Below are 11,595 nucleotides of genomic sequence, written 5' to 3' on the forward strand. Positions count from 1 at the left end.
TGATCAACTTCTTCCTAAAAGGAGATAATTTTAAAGAAGTAATCAGAGACTAGAGAATTGAAAAGCGATTTTTTATGAATAATAAATGAAGTTTTTAAAAGTTGGGTTTTTTTTTCTTGATAAGAGTTATAAAATGATCATAGAAGGTATAATGATGTGCGGATAAGTAAAGTTAATATCAAATTGGTTTTTTTCTACAGTCTTTGATGAATATGCAACCATTTACTATGTTTGACAAGTGAATTTGGACCAAAACTGTCCATTTAACTGTTTTGATTTATTTCACAAAGCAGTTGAAATTGAATACTGTAGAATCACCATTGTTCGTGGGGGACCAATGTTCGTGGACCTTGCCCACAAAGTTTAATCGCCACAAATTTATATACAATCATTTGTTTTATATCTAGAACAATTATCCCGATTACAATTTTAATGAAATTGCGTCCCCGCGAACCAGAAAAATTTTGGCTACCCACGAACATTAACCCTTACGAATAAAAATGATTCCACAGTATTAGATATGGTGCAATTGCTGGTATAAGTTAATCTGTGTGGGTGTTTCTCTCAATTATTTTCAAACATTTAAGATAATAATCTTTTCTTAGGTTAATGGTATTCCTCGCTGGCTCCATTGACAATTGGGGTTGAATTTTAACAAATGAATTTTTGGAGTTTATCTGTAGAAATCTTTCCAGAAACCAATTGACCAGAAAAGCTGGTAGAAAAGGTAGGGAAGATTAAGTTTCCTATTTACATAGGAATAAAAATTCATTAGCCTAGAAAATCTTAACTTAATAAGTAAAAGCAACTTCAGATGATGTAGAATGGTTAGCGATTTGGGCCATGGGCCTCTTGTTTTTAATGTTTATACTGTTATAAAAGTGACATGTCTTTTTAAGATTATTTAAAATCTGTTTTGGTAAGGTTCATCGAATTAACATGCAGATTGCATGAAAATGAAGAAGTCAGTCAGCAACACTGTCAAAGACAAAGTGACATGGTCAAAATTCTGCGGCTGGTGCTTTAACCATTGAGCCAATTCAGACACAACAAAAATCTCTAATTAAATCCTATACGTGACTTTGACCATGAGAACGTGTATTATTGTTTCAAAACGTTCAATTGTTGGGATATAAAATGGTTTTTTTATGTTTAGTGTGGCATCTCTCCACGAATTTGCTGACTGAAATCAGTTTGTTTTCACTTGCACCTTATTTAGACTATGAGAACATTATGTAGCATAGACCCACTCTTTAATAAAAAGGCCTTGTAGTTTAAAAAAAAATGACTCTATTTGGGGGTATTGATACGTATACGCCTGTTTTAGTCAACATATCTATACTACTATATTAAAATATAAGACTCGAATTTTTTAGCTTTAATACCGATTAATCGGAAGAGTACTGTCTTTTGTTTTATATATTCTAAACATCATTGGTACTTGACGATTACCTATGTTGTTTTTATTTTTTTTTTTCAATCAAGCTTTGCTTATAAATAATCAACAAAAATTCCGGAAATCATCTGAATTTTTTGGGTTTTACAAACTTGCGCATGCGCATTACATTCACACTAAATCACGGAAGGCTCTTTATTTAATGTTTCCACAATATCACATTTGCAGGATAAACTCAGAGATGATAAAACAAATGCGTGTAAATTTTCACGGAATTTTTTTTTCTGTTCATCAAAGAAAACACGGGAGATAACTCTAACACAGTGCATTTACTATTAAAAAATACTGAGAGTTTCGAATGTCAACATTTTGTGTAACAAACGTTGTTGAAGAAATGTTGAATTCCGCAATTATAGAATTAAACTTTTCGAAGAAGGGTATTAACAGCTTCAAAATGGTTTGTTACAAACAATTTAACTGTTATTTTCAATGCAACTTTATTAATTTTCTCCAAAATCGTTTTGGAGCGATTCTGAAATTTTCTGTTACATTACGGGTATTATGGGAGGCATTTTAACTGTGAAAAAGGCCTTCCCCCAGACACAGTTACATTATTCCAACTCAGCAGAGTGTAGTAAAATTAATAGCATCATTGTAGGCTTAAACCTTGGTTATGCAAATGTCAACAATATAGGCCTATACGGTGTGCCGATGTATCTATTTCGTAAATGTCCGATATCATATGCTATGTCAACCCGTGCACGCACGGGTCAAAATCTAGTTTCAATCATAATTCTTAAAGTCGTCTGTATATACGCTTTTTACACGCCTTATCCACTTACTTCTTTTCAAAAATCTTAACATTCACACTTTTAATAAAAAATAAATGCATGGTTATGATGTTCTTGAAGCTAAGAAAATATTTTCTTCTTCCGCAATAGTGCGAGTGAATGCATGAATCTGATGTTCATGGATCCCTTCATAAAATTGTGAAATTCATGGCTTCTGGGTCAAGGGTTCAATATGGCCATATTGTGGAAATAAATTTAATCTTAGAAAATATGTTTCTGTACATGCATAGAGGGAAAATATTAACTGATAACAAGGTTTTGATATTCATGAGTTCCCCGACCTAAATAGTAAAATTCATGACCCTGGGTAAAGAGTTAAAGGGCGTTGGGTAGAGCCAAAATGGCCACATATTGAGAATGTATTGAATTTAATAATATTTTCTGTTGTACTTCTACAGCCGTAGGAGATAAACTAAATGTATTGTTAATATGTACATAATGTCCTTTTCTCAAATTGGAAATTGACACTAAGGTTAAGTTTTTTTTTTTATTAAGGGTGTATGGTAATAAATATAGCGATATAGAGAACCAAAGATCATACATGTAAGTTCAAATCCGCTTGGGGCTTTGGATCAATTTTTTAAAAATAAATCTTTATATACAGATTGCTAATCATTTTACCTATTTGAATTATACACCTCATGTCTATCATATTATCTATCATGATCATGTAAATTTTGAAGCGAGCTACCTTAAAGCAAAGACATCAATCTTTATTTCAGATTATGGTTATACAAACCATTGGTAGCTCCAATACTACAACATACGCATTTACATGTCAGGCTCTATGCATATCTATAACCGACCAATATCTCAAATACGTAATGTATACAATACAAAGGGTCTTAATGTCTTTTTGTTTTGGGGCTTAAATACACTGAATTACAATTGGTATAAGATAAGACAAACTTGTCCATAAATCCCAAGCACTTACATTCATTACCCCTCTAGCTGACTGTTTTTACAATATCTTGTCAACATTACATTCATTTAACCATAATGGCTTCATGGGCGTTAAGGTTTGTCACAATTTTATAAATATGTACTTATCTAATATAATATTAACTTTTATATAAGTTAATATCCCAAAAGATCATTTCTGTTTTTTCACATGCATTGTATGTTGATTTGACGTTCATTGGTTTTCTGATTTAGTATAAACACATTCCTGGCGCATGCTCCCAGTTGCCCCTGTAACCCCTTTTCTAATTCCTGGTCATGACTTACCCTTAAACTTGCCCTTTAGTTATCTCTATGCTCGCCCTTTCAAAGGGTTTTGACTTGCAAATCATCAGGCGGACAAACACCTGCAACTAGGCAGGTATGTTTTAAGTCATGCAAGCAACTGTTCCCATTACATGCTCAAAGCTTGTGAATAGGTGGTCAACTGCTCCCAGAGTCTACCTAACCTAGCCATTAACCCGCCTTAAAGCTGACATGAATTCATAAATACGCATTACTTCCCTTTTATCTCCGACTACCGCCATATCAGTTGTCGATTTCTATTGCTCTGCTCATCGCTATACACCCCCTATATAAGGTCGAGAGCACTATTCATGCTTCACCGCATTCGGATATTTCATTCACCCGAACACGTTACCTTGGACGAAAAGACGTGTAGAAACACGTTGGGAACAAAAATAATATGACAACCACTTCACTGGTAAGGCATATCCAATGAATGACGAAACAAGACGAACTGAAATCCAGCCACAGATACTTCAAAAATCCTCGATAAGTGTAGACCGTTTTCCTGTGTATATTATAACATCGCACATGCGCAAACTACACACTGTGGCAGATCGAGCAATGTAAATGATCGCATGGATTTTAGAAACGGAGCGTTTTTGTAGGAATGGATAGAAACGATGTTACGTTGTTGATTTCTTGGATTGACTATCATTTAGCTACTGTGTTGGATGTACTGCCGCCGGGGTTTTTTTTTAAAAAATGATGCAGACGTTATGCATTCTGTATGAACGACACACGTGTTCGATGTGCATGCGAAGTAAGGCAGCACTATTTGTGCAAAATATTACGGGTATTCTTTCAAAGAATAAATATATTTTGTATTTTATTGATTATTGTTTCCTTTATAATTTATTACATTTTACTACATTGTGTAAATCATTCATTTAGAAGTCAGTGCAAACTGAAGCCTGAAGCTCGACCAGAAAGCAACCGACCGTAACTTTCTCAACCGGTTTTTGTACCCAAATGACAGTAGAGAAGCGATCGAAACTTATATGGCGACCAAATGCTTTTATGAATTCATGTCAGCTTTAAGCAAAGCGCTATTTATCCACTTATCGATCCATCGATTATTTAGTGACATAATTTGTTAATTAACAATGATGATTGATATTGATCAATAAATTATGGATTGATAATAATTGAATAATCCTAATGTCATTGATTTATATTGATCGATCAAGCAGTTTGATTGATTGATTATGGATTGATTGATTGAACAATCGTATTGCTGATGTGATCGATTTTGTATTTATTGATTGAACAATTGACTTTTGGTGAGATGATTAATTTATTGATTTATTGAACAGCGATGTATCTGCTCACCAGTTGAGTGGCATGTCATTTTTTTAAATGTATGTTCTATTTTAATAAACACGCCATGACCAAAAACGCCAGTTGGTGTACAGCTGTTTTTTTAATCTCAAATAATCTTGGATTCATTAGAATATTTTATAATAACGTGTTTTGGGTAAAAATACATGTTGCAATAAAGCAAAATGCAGGGCACATTATTAGATGTTTGTGCGGCATCGTATCTTTTCTATATATCTGGTTATCGAGTTATGTAAAGGGTAATTAATAAAAGTAATAATGTTTCCGTATTTGTTGTTGGTTATGAAATTTATTTTCCAGAGAGGTTAATTTAAACAAGGAAATTTTTTTCGAAAAACAATGTAAAACAAGGAAGGATTTTTGTCAATTGTCAAATGCGAAAAAGCGTTATAGGTATACACTTTTCAGTGATAGTAAAAGGTATCGTTTGACCTTAAAAGCTTGTAAGTAATAATACACTATTTGTTTTAACTGGTTTATATATTCAAGATCAATTGTCGCATTTAAACAGTTATAAACTCTTTTTTATAAGAAAAAACATGTTTAATTTGATTTTTATTGAGGATGTGATTTAAAACTGATGATATATTTTATACAGAGCCATTTTCACACCGTGTAATTTTCGCCCTTTTACACTTGCAAACAGTTTTGCCCCGACTTGATTTCGCCAAGACAGATTTGTTTAAAGAGAGATATTATGGCACATTGTAATTCGTCCAGTCTTAAATTTGCCCGCTGACGGGAATATTATCATTTTTACAGTGTTTAGATATTGATACATGTAATATGCCATACTTCTGTCGCACAAGGCGAAAATGTTATGTTAAATATTTATTTAGATAATAAAATTTCAATTCGTATTTGATAGTATAGATATCAACTACAGAAATTGATGTTGCGCCGTATTCTTTCTTTCTGTGGAAAAGAGTTGGTCATTAATATTCAGAAAACGAGAAGGGACGTCACATTTTGCAATATATAGAGAGGAAACTTTGTTTATCCCTGCACGTTCATCAAATTATTAACTTGCTTTATTAGGAACTTAATGACTTAATAAACATTTTTTATGGAGTTTGGTGTGCACCCTGTGTGGTATAATTGTGCTTAAAGTAAATATTTCTATACAAAAATACTTTAGATTTCTTGATCCTTATAGGTAAATGTATTGGTATATATATTGTTAAGGTACATTTTTAAAAGTTTTGACGCCGATTTTATCTTGATTTGAAATGAAATTCCTATTTCGTTTTTAGTTAATAAGGTTATGTATTCATAGAATTTTTCAATTCTATGAATTGTATAAAAGTTACTGTCCAAGATAATCGACAAACTGATTGCATTCTAAGAACTGGACAAAAATGAGAAAAATTTCAAAAAATTCCACATCATTTTTTTAGGGTTTCAAGTTTTCAGGTTATACAAAAATTAAGATAAATTCTTATGAAAATAATTTTTTTTTGCAGATTGCCCAGTAAAATGAAATTTGCATGTATTCTAGCTTTGTTTGCATTGATCACTTTGGGTAAGTTTGTTTTTGTTCTATCTAAACAAAATATTATGCCAAATCAATCATTTTATACAACCCTGGACTTCTAAAAAAAATATGAGGACTACTAGTGTGAAAAAATAAAAATTAAAGACAAATTTTCAAACTAATTTTTTTTATTTCAGTCACCGTTCTTTGCTCGTCGTCAGTCGATCTCTAAATTGTCGACTTTAATATACTTGTAATGAAAATACGGAAAATAATATATTTTATATATGTTTAATATAGTCAGTTGTATAAAGTTTATAATTTATAATGTACTAAAAAATGATTTAGAAAAATTTCATTTTTGTTTCGAATGGTTTTTTTTAAAGAGCATTTTCATTTCCTTCATTGATAACTTTGCAATGCGCAAGGAAGGAGATACACAAAATATGATATATTTTCCGTTATTAAATAATTAAACATTCATTAAAACGTATAATAGATATTAACAATTTCCGTTTTAAAGATTTAATCACCTATAATGTTTAAAATAATCATTATTTTTTTAAATACGAGCAACATGTTACATGAAATTGTATATGAAATTAAACTTTTTTTTCATCAAATACTAGTTTACTGATTCATTTAAAATAATTATACTCCAGAGGGATGCTTTAATTAAGGCAAATCATTACCGCCTTAAAAAATATTTTTATACCCCCCGCAAACGAAGTTTGGGGCGGGGGGTATATAGGAATCACCTTGTCTGTCTGTCCGTCCGTCTGTCTGTACAATCATGTCCAGTCCATATCTTCCTTATGGAGAAACATTTTAAGTTCTAAGTTCACACAAAGATTGCTTATGACCTAAGGGTGTGTCATGACCTTGACCCAAGGTCATTCAGGCAAGGTCAAGGTCCCTGGCAGAAAAAATGCTAACTTCGTGTCCGGTCCATATCTTTCTTATGGAGAAACATTTGAAGTTCTTACTTCACACAAAGATTGCTTATGACCTGAGGGTGTGTCATGACATTGACCTAAGGTCACTCGGGCAAGGTCAAGATCATCGGCAGAAAAAATAGAAAATTCGTGTCCGGTCCATATCTTTCTTAACGAGAAAAATTGGAAGTTCTTACTTCACGCAAAGATTGCTTATGACCGATCTTGACCCAAGGTAATTCAGGCCAGGTCAAGGTCACTGGCAGAAAAAAATGCTAAATTCGTGTCCCGTCCATATCTTTCAAATTGGGGGGGGGGGGGGGGGGGTATATAGGAATCACCCTGTCTGTCCGTCTGTCTGTGCAATCGTGTCCGGTCCATATCTTCCTTATGGCGAAACATTGGAAGTTCTTACTTTACATAAAAATTGCTTGTGACCTAAGGCTGTATCGTGACCTTGACCCAAGGTCATTCGGGCAAGGTCAAGTCACTGGCGAAAAAAATGGAAAATTCCTGACAGATCCATATCTTTCTTAACGAGAAACATTTGAAGTTCTTACTTCACACAAAGATTGCTTATGACCTAAGGGGGTGTCATGACCTTGACCCAAAGTCATTTGGGTAAGGTCAAGGTCACTGGCAGAAAGTGCAAAATTCATGTCCAGTCAATATCTTTCTTATGGACAAATATTGAAGTTCTTAATTCACATAAAAAATGCTTATAACCTGAGGATGTGTCATGGCCTTGAACCAAGGTCAGTTGAGGAAGTTCAAGGTCATTGTTTAAAAAATGCTTAATTCCTACCTGTGTCATGTCTTGTATGAATGGAAATATTACAGCTAAAATTTGACACAAAGCTTGCTTGTCTCAGGCCACAAAACTATTTTTAGACTCTCATCCCCGTCTCTCTGAAAATGCCCTGGCCCGATGATATTTTTTTCTGGAAAAAAATGTGGAATTTTTTTTGGGTAAAAATCGGGCTCAGTATACCAATAATTCAAAATGTTTAAAAATTAAATGGTTGTTAACGTAAAGATTCAAATGTCCTCATACGTTAATAGTTAACATAAAATAAAATGGAATTAAAGGATAGAAATTGATTTGTTTACTCATATTAGCTTTAACAGTTTTAAAAAATAGAGCAGTTGTTATCTATAGCAAATGGACAGTGAAATAGATTCATCCAATATTTTCTGTAATAGCTAAAATATATGCATAATGATTTTTTTCTCGGGGGGGGGGGGGGGGTATCCATTGTGAGCTTGCTCACAGTACCTCTAGTTATTTCTAAATTGATAATTTCTTGTATTCAAAATAAAGAGCCTGTTTTAACTGGTGCTGATACCAAAAAAATCACCAGTTTCGATTTCAAAAATTAAGTTAGGTACAGTGTTTAATATATATAAAGCGCAAAAAACCTAATAGATGATTTTCTCCCGCTTTATCAGTATTTTATTGATTGATTGAATTTAATACAGAGTGGTTATATGTGATTTGAAGTTAATGAATCAAAACTACTGTCATTATAATTATAGGATTAGTGTATTCACAGGATCACATAGAGAAAGAGAAGAAAATGTTCGTTCTAAATCACATCAGATCTGTAGATGGGGAATCTAGAATAACGTCTGATTATCTCCAAGATATACGGACACAGAAAGGAAAGGTAAAACACACCTTGATTGTATTTATAAAAAAAGAGGACGATACACTGGCGTCACTTTACAGAAAACTAGAATCATTGATATCCACAAAGATTATGAAGGGCGAGTGTGATAAAAGACCGCCACTAGGGACTTGCAGTAATGGGATGTTTTTATCTTATTTCAAATGTCGTGTGACAATGGATGAAACAGGAATAAATTCTGTTTTAGTCGAGTTTACCTCTTTCAACGATAGAAAACCTGAATGTCATTTTTCGAAGCACGGTGAAATCTACTTGGGAATCGGTCAAAATAAAGGAGTAGAATCAAGCCAAAAGAAAACAAGTTCCTTCATTATAAATCATTTGTTTGGATCAAAATTATTTAAAGGGAAATCATGCACCAGAAAGTAATACAAAAATATAAGTAATGAATTATCCTGTAAAGGTCAAGCTTGTTTAATCATCAAATGAATGTCAAATTTACCTTGACTTTCTATTAAAAAGATTGATAGACCTTTCGGACATGAATAATAGATTTCCATTTCACAAAATTAATATTGTGTTTTACGTGTGTCACCTTATTACATTGTACTTTATAAAAGCGATAAAGCATTTAAGTGACGCAAAATTCATGATGTACCAATTATACTTAGTCTAAATTTTTACTATACATTTCTACTTTACATATTGTTTATCAAAAAAGTACTTATTTCTATCGCATAAAAAGCCCCTCTCAAGAAATTCACGCATTGGTCGAACGTTATAATTTTACATTACCATTGGAATTTTCCAGTGAAAAATACGGTCGTCTTCATAAGTTAATAAATTCATTTAAAGGGAAAAAATAGGATTGTTCAAGGACCCAACGCATAAATTATGAGTTTTCTTTCGGCTTCATTGTCACGCAAGCGCAAGGGGGTGTAAATTTTGCAGTATGGCATATTTCATGAGCAAGCGGCCTCTCAGTGAAATTTGATGTCATCGAGAACTCATATTTGTGTTATGCACTAACTTAATTTTTGAAATCGAATGAATGGATATTCCTGACAAGACATCAACTATATTCAAATTCTTTTCTCGGTGCGTCAATCCCATATAGCTATTTTTAGACAGCAATTGCAATCAAACTGAAAAGGCACCAAGCAGCTTTGTCTGGAATGCAGATTATTCCACAGATTTCTAGGAACAAGAAGATGTTTACTTATTTAAAAATAACAAACAACGACAAATGCAATCTTGGGTACTAGGAAACCTGATCAATTGAACATTTATTTTTTCATTCTCATTAGAGTAAATAAAAACGGATGCAATTCAATCATGCTTGTCATATCATTGTCAATTTAATAAAAACGTTTTAGGTCACCTCAGGTGACCTATTGCTATCTGTTTTCGCCCGGCGTCGTGCGTTAACAATTTTACATTTTTAACTTCTTAAAAACTACAAGGCCAATTGTTACCATTTTTGGTGTGATGAATCTCTATGGTAAGAGGAATCTGAATTGTAAAATTCATGGCTCTGCCACCCCGGGGCACCACAGGTGGGGCCAAATATGCAAAAAAAAAAACAAATTTTCAAAAATATTCTTCTCTACTCCCACACGTTAGGAAAAAACTAAATGCATGATGGTGATGTCCATGAAGCCGTCTACCAAAATTGTGAAATTTATGGCCCCTGGGTCAGGGGATCTGGCTCTAGGGTGGGGCCAATATGGCCATTTAGTAAAATGTATTAAATCTTAGAAAATCTTCTTCTTTATTCCCATATATATATTTGTTAAAAACTAAATGCATGATTATGATATCCACGAAGCCCTCTACCAGAATAGTGAAATTCATGACCCCTGTGTCGGGGGTTTGGGGCCTAGGGTGGGGCCAATATGGCCATTTAGTAAAAATTTAATAAATCTTTAAAAACTAAATACATGGTTATGATGTCTACTAGGTCCTCTACCAAAATTGTGAAATTCATGGCCCCTGGGTCAGGGGTTCAGGACATGGAGAAGGGAGGGGCAATATGCCAATAAAGGGTTAATGCATATTCGGGATTTTCATAACCTGGAGTTATCGTTCGTAACACGAGTTATCTCTCCATTAGAGCAGGTATAGCGCTATGTAACAGTAGAAACAAATGGTTCAAATAAACATTTTTTGTTTTGTTAATCGGTTATTGGTGTAAATTGTCAATGTAGAAAGACGATTGTGCAATTAAAGGATGCTGTTATATTAAAAAAAATAAAAAAAACAGTAGAGAGATTTGACGAGCGCACTTATTTGCACCATATCCAGGCACATACCATGGTTTTTGAAAGTGGATTGGGAGGGGATAGGGCATCTTTGCTAGCCAAGTGTCCGATTCGTTTCTCTCATCTTCTCATGAGATGAGAAAAACGAATCGGACACTTGGCTAGCGAAGATGGGGGAGGGGCTCATAAAAAAAAATTACAAACCAAAAAATTAAAAAAAAAATTAAAACTTCTCAAATCGTGAAAATACTAATCCATGTACGTGGATTGGTGGGTGGGGGATGGGGATGTAGTGTACTTTATTGTACTTCATACCTTAAATCATATCATCATTTCCTTCTTTTCACAGATTCACATTTTTTTACTTGCTCCGAAAAAGGGGGGGGGGGGGCAACTTCATATTTATTTACTTTTTTATATGTAAATTTATGAAAAATAATTGCTGCAAGAAGAAGTTGGGAGGT

The 11,595-nt window shown here is 33.4% G+C and overlaps 1 long non-coding RNA gene across 1 annotated transcript; it reads left to right on the forward strand.

The window, feature by feature from the left end:
• The first annotated feature begins 5,212 nt into the window (after positions 1-5,212).
• LOC128178179 (uncharacterized) lies at positions 5,213-11,169 on the forward strand. The gene is made up of 3 exons (XR_008242906.1): positions 5,213-5,276; positions 6,297-6,355; positions 8,779-11,169. It is a non-coding gene; the product is annotated as an uncharacterized LOC128178179 (long non-coding RNA).
• The last annotated feature ends 426 nt before the right edge of the window (positions 11,170-11,595 follow it).

The sequence above is a fragment of the Crassostrea angulata genome, chromosome 3 (assembly GCF_025612915.1).
Source record: "Crassostrea angulata isolate pt1a10 chromosome 3, ASM2561291v2, whole genome shotgun sequence".
NCBI lineage: Eukaryota > Metazoa > Mollusca > Bivalvia > Ostreida > Ostreidae > Magallana > Magallana angulata.